Source organism: Amaranthus tricolor, chromosome 1 (genome assembly GCF_026212465.1).
Source record: "Amaranthus tricolor cultivar Red isolate AtriRed21 chromosome 1, ASM2621246v1, whole genome shotgun sequence".
NCBI lineage: Eukaryota > Viridiplantae > Streptophyta > Magnoliopsida > Caryophyllales > Amaranthaceae > Amaranthus > Amaranthus tricolor.
This window is the reverse complement of record NC_080047.1, coordinates 36,150,857-36,157,563: the sequence shown is the minus strand read 5'-3', so window position 1 is coordinate 36,157,563 and position 6,707 is coordinate 36,150,857. Positions and strand designations below refer to the sequence as shown.

The following is a 6,707-nucleotide window of genomic DNA, read 5'->3' as shown; positions in this document are numbered from 1 at the left end:
TTAAACTGAATCAGACTCGGAATATATAACCGAATTTAGGGTCGGATATTATTCTTCTCGGACTTGAATCGAATTAAATTTCTCGGATCGGGTCGATTCAGGGGCGGGTTGAGACTGAATTGTCATCCCTACTTTATATAGCTATAAGTTGATCACTACAACCTTAAAGGATTCACTACAATTTTAAAATTATCCATTAGAAACATAGACAAATTATATGAGTCAATGTATCACTATGAGAAGGTTTCATACAAGACTTGTTGCAATAAATATTGTAACAAGTATCAACTACATCTATATTCTATTCATTTTTCATATTTTCTATACTTTTGATTAGGACTCTTTTATGGTACAATTTTTTTTAAATTATCTTTAGTGTAAATCTCAAGTCTCAAATTAGAAAAATAAGAAAGTATTCATAAGCATGTAAGTGATTTAATTAACTTCTAATAAGTGTTTGACTTTTTCAAAAGATGTTAAAAAGAAGTATTAATTCGATTCAAAGCAGACAATATGCTAAAAAGAGTGCAAATATTTGTAAACAGAAATTCATTCAAAATATGTGAAATTTAATTCCAAACGCTAATAAGTATACATTTAAGGTAGAATATTCAACTCCCTAAGCCTACCTGGAATACACGGACACGCCACTGAACCTGCGTGTCGCGTGTCGGACACGGACACGCGAAAATCCGTGTCTGACACGCCAAATGAAGTGTTCAATATTTTAATATTTTTTCGGATACGCGGACATGGCAAGGACACGAGAGGGACACAGCAAGGGAAACGGCAATAAGTCAAGGACACGTTTTTTAAAAAAAAATATAAATTAAATAAAAAAATTGAAAACACTCAAACAGAAGCAGAACTGAAGCCAAGGAGTCAGTTCCGTCTCTTGCTCTCACTCCTCTCAACTCTCTTTCACACTAACCCTAAAATAGAGATGATCATAAAATCAAACAGATAATCAACAAACAAAATAGAGATGATGAAGATAAGGTAATAAGAAAGTTTACCGTCTTCTTGGAGGAAACCATTGTAGAAGAGTTTTCGGAGGAGAAACAAAATGGAGATTGGGAGAGATTTCTCAATTATGATCGGCAGCAACCCTCGAGAACCCTAAAATTCGAAAAGAATTATACCTTTGTTTGGAGGGTGGGCGTTGGGAAAATGGACTTCTATTCGTACTGGAAACCCGCAAAAAATGGTTCATTGCTGACATTTGCCTAATGGGCCCAAAGTCAAGATAAGCCTAATCGGCAACAACTTCATTTGTTAATTGTTATTTGTTGATGAAAAATTGTTAATGTGTTATTTGTTAATCTTAAATTCTTAATCTTAGTGTTTGTAATTTGAATTTTGACAATTTGAAATGTCGTTCTTGATTTTTTTGTATGTTCTCTTTGAATATTTGTTAATTGTTATTTGTTAATGTTAAATTGTTAATGTGTTATTTGTTAATCTTGATTTTTGAATCTTTAATTGTTGTTGTTTGAATTTGAAGAGTTCAATCATGTGAGTTTTATTTGGTACTTATTTGCATTTTATGTGAGTTTTATGTTTTTAAAGTGTTTATTTACATATATCAAATGAAAGATTGTAAACTTATCTTTAATTTGATATATTTATTATATTACCATTTTCGTGTTCCCGTGTCCGCCATTTTTAAATTGGCCTTTTCCCGTACCCGTGTCGTGTCCGTGTCAGTGTCCGTTTTAGTGCAACCTAGAAGCCTACCAATCCAAAATCTCACACTTTTAAAGCCATCAACATATCCTAAAAACCCAAACTTTTTACTCTTATTCATACTACTTACCATTTGAAAATTAAACCTTACCACATTTTGAAATGCACCAAAACAAGTTTTCTCCTCGATTTAGAGCTATTCAAAAGTGACCCGACTCGAAAATCCGATTCGAAATCGAAAGTAAATCGACTCGAAAATGTGTTCCTTTTTTATGTTTATCGAACCGACATTACCTGACCCGAAGCTATACACGAACCGGTTGACAACCGAAAATGGGAAAACTGAATCCAAGCTGTAACCAATTTTTCTAACCGACATATAACCGTTAACCGAGATTACCCGAACCTAATAATGGCCAACCCGAGTCATATCAGACTGAATTCGATCCGGTTAAAACCGACTTAACCCGAACGAAGTTTAGATCGAACTACTGTAAATCTGAACCAATTTTTTACATAGAATTATGATCGATTCATATTCAATCATCTTATTAGTTATTTTAATAAAGTGATAAATATTTTATTAAAATAAATTTTATAAATACATGGTTTCATATATTTAGAGTTAATAATCAATGGTCAATGTTTATTTAACTATTTTTAATCGAATTGAATGATAATTAATAGAACTTTATAATTTATTTTCTGGTTAGACAAGTAAAAGTAACAATGTAATAATGATCACTAATTGATTTTGCATTTTCACTATTTTGCTTTAAGTAAAGGAACCTTTTCATCAATTAAAAAAATGATTAACAACTTAATCTGATACTGACTCGATCAATACTAATTAGTAATTCGCAATTCGTAGCCGATGAAAAATACCCGAACCCAATTTGTACCTGGAAAACCGAACCAATAATTAACCGATGACAACCTGATACCGATTGAAACTCGACACGAACTTCAACCGACACCGAACTAATGCTAACCCGATAGCTCGAATAACCGATTTTCAACCGAATCGTGACTAACCGACCCGACCCGAGTGTGGCCCGTCGCAACCCGCATCCGAAATATAACCGATCCGAAATACAATCAAATCAAATGACATCCATCCGAAACCGACTCGATCACCCGAATGAACACCTCTACCTCCATTCATGTCTTAATCAACCCTTCATTTTCCACTATCTTATCCCACACTTTACCTTTATCTTTCATTTCTTCCACTGGATCAAACAACATTTCTTGATCATCATCATCAAACGGCTCCGATTTAACCTTCAATTCCTCACATAAAACCATCCACATTTTCTTCCAACTAAAAACGTCGCCGTTTATACAATTAAACGCCTGGTTTTTGGCCTTCTCAGTCGTTGCACCCCAAATATGTTGCTCCGCTAATATCCACGTATCAGTCATGTCGCAAAAATGTTCCCATGTGTACTTATTCCTTCCCAATTCCTAAATTTCGCACCCCATTTTCATATTTTCGCCACCTCCCTGTGAAATTATTAATTTGCCCCTAACTTTAAAAAAAAATTTGAATCGCCAAAAAATGGACGATTGGACCCCGGTTCAATCGCCACTTTTTGGCCGATAGAACCGGGGTCCAATCGCCCATTTTTGGGCGACTCCAAATTTATTTTTTTTTTAATTTTTTTTTTTGGAAAATTTATAATAATAATAATAATAATAATAATAATAATATTATTATTATTATTATTATTATTATTATTATTATTATTATTATTATTATTATTACGGTTATTATTATTATTATTATTACTATTATTATTATTACGGTTATTATTATTATTATTATTATTATTATTATTATTATTATTATTATTATTATAAATTTTCAAAAAAAAATAAAAAAAAAAAGAATCGCCCTAAAATAGGCGATTGGACCCCGGTTCGCCACTTTTTGGCGATTCAAAATTTTTTTTTATTTTTTTAATTTTTTTTGTAAAATTAATAATAATAATAATAATAATAATAATAATAATAATAATAATAATAATAATAATAATAATAATAATAATAATAATAATAATAATAATAATAACCGTAATAATAATAATACTAATAATAATAATAATAATAATAATAATAATAATAATAATAATAATAATAAAAAATAAAAAATCAATCAAAAGCTTTAAACTTACCGTTTCATTCTCTTGATCTTCCATTTTTCTTTTTTTTCTTTTTGCTTTGATTTTTCACCACTAATTGTTGAAGATTGGACTATGTTGATATTTATAATAAGGAAAGCTTGAGTTTCATGGAGAATTTCAACAGCCAATTTATTAATTGAGCTTTTTTAAGCATTGTAAATGTAAATTAATTAATTGTAATCAATTCACCGTATGGTAAAACTAAAAGTCTTAATATTATTATTATTATTATTATTATTATTATTATTATTATTATTATTATTATTATTATTACGGTTATTATTATTAATATTATTATTATTATTATTATTATTATCATTATTATTATTATTATTATTATTATTAATATTATTATTATTATTATTATTATTATCATTATTATTATTATTATTATTATTATTATTATTATTATTACGGTTATTATTATTATTATTATTATTATTATTATTATTATTATTATTATTATTATTACGGTTATTATTATTATGATTATTATTATTTTTTTATTTTATTATTAGTTGAGCTTTTTTAAGCATTGTAAATGTAAATTAATCATTATTATTATTATTATTATTATTATTATTATTATTATTATTATTATTATTATTTAAAACAATATAAAAAAGCTAATAATATTATTATTGTTGTTATTAATATTAATATTATTATTATTATTATTATTATTATCATTATTATTATTATCATTATTATTATTATTATTATTATTATTATTATTATTATTATTATTATTATTATTATTATTATTATTATTATTATTATTATTATCATTACGGTTATTATTATTAATATTATTATTATAAATTTACCAAAAAAAAATTTTAAAAAAATAAAAAAAAAATTGAATCGCCCAAAAATGGGCGATTGGACCCCGGTTCAATCGCCACATTTTGTGCGATTGAACCGGGGTTCAATCGCACATTTTTGGGCGATTCAAATTTTTTTTTTTGGAAAATTTATAATAATAATAATAATAATAATAATAATAATAATAATAATAATAATAATAACAATAATATTAATAATAATAATAATAATAATAATAATAATAATAATAATAATAATAATAATAATAATAATAACCGTAATAATAATAATAATAATCATAATAATAATGATTATAATAATAATAATAATAATAATAATAATAATAATAATCATAATTATAATGGCATTTTTGAAAATTTTAAAACTTTAAGGGCAAAAAATTAATTTCAAGGGGATGGCGAAAATATTAAAAGGGGGTGCGAAGTATAATAACACCCTATTCCTTGGGTACCGAAACGGAGCGTTTTTGTACTTACATGTTTCTGCATAGACAACTATGTTAATTGTTAACCGCGAATTGTACACACTCATTGATGATGCACCTATGCATAGTAAAATAGACAAAATTATTAAAATAAGGGCCCCTTATATAATCATTATTAATAATTAACTATTTTAAATTTTAAATCAAGACATTTTTATAATAAAATTATTTTTATTAAACTGACTCATATATATTTAGTGTAATAAAATAATTATTTATTATTTTAAAATAATAAATTAGAAAAATTTACATGACAGCGATGCTTAACCATGAGACTATCTCATTTAAAAATTTATTATAAAATAACTTATTTAATAACACAAATTCCTAAATGGGTCGTCTCATAGTGATCATATTATCTCTAACCCATGTACCTATATTATGAGAGTGATCGTTAATTATAGAAATAAACTAATTATATAGTCTCATTTCATAATGAGATGGTCTTATACAAGAAAAACTGATCTATAAACGTATACCTATGATGATTGATGGACGATGTATTGTGTAAATGAATTTTGATCCTTACGATTTTACCACGGCTTCAAGATTATGGTAAAAATTCGGATATGGCAAACGAGGCATATCCTCACTAAACGGAGGCCCATTATATACTACAGGAGCCTCAAAATGAACTTGGCCCATGTATTGTGCAGTTCCTGTTCGGAAGATTACACGGCGAAGCGTAATGGGCCGGGTCGGGTCAGATGTGAGAACTTTAAGGACGTTTGGTAACATGGCTGAGTTAACAGTGATATTATCTTCTTCATCCCGGCCCACGTAGAGTGCAGCCCAGAAAACGTGGGTGATTATTGAATAAGAGGAGAGAGAGTGGCATTTGTATCGTCGTAATTGGAAGCATCGAAGTTGTTGTAGTGATCAACGGCAGAGGAGGGAAACCAAGTGGCTTGGATCTACGGGCTGCTCCATAGACAATCCATGGGCCTCCTTGGTTTTGAGGGTTTTTAAGAGTTTGAGCTATGTTAAGGCCTGCCATGCCGGTTACTCCTACTACTAGTGCAACTGAGGAGATGGTTTGAGTGGTAGCCATGAGAAGGATTTTGGTAGTGAAGATGTTGATATTTATGACAGTCCACTTTGGTGGTTATATTATTGTTATTTATTTATTATTTTTTACTATCAGGTAAGCCGAGGAAAAGAGATGAAACAACCACTATTCAATTTAAATTAATCCGATTAATAATATTTTAAGGATTATTTACCCTCTATAGTCTTGAAGTTTGGTTATTTTAGAATAAACAGATTTGAAGTTTTGTTTTTACATACAACAACCTTCAAATTACCAAATACGACATCGATACAGTCACTTTACTGGATGACGTGCTAAATAATCGTTAACCATGCCAAATGACCTTTGACTTTCAATTAAATTCATTAATCTAACCTAATTTACCTAAACACTCCTAATTAAATTCTTTTTTTCCCCAACTTCTCTATACCCACTTTTCAATCAAAAGCCCATCTTCAATCAGAAATCTTCAAAT

The 6,707-nt window shown here is 28.2% G+C and overlaps 1 pseudogene; it reads right to left on the bottom strand.

Moving 5' to 3' along the window:
* Positions 1-597: 597 nt before the first annotated feature.
* Positions 598-6,253, bottom strand: LOC130826717 ((S)-8-oxocitronellyl enol synthase CYC1-like; annotated as a pseudogene).
* Positions 6,254-6,707: the final 454 nt, after the last annotated feature.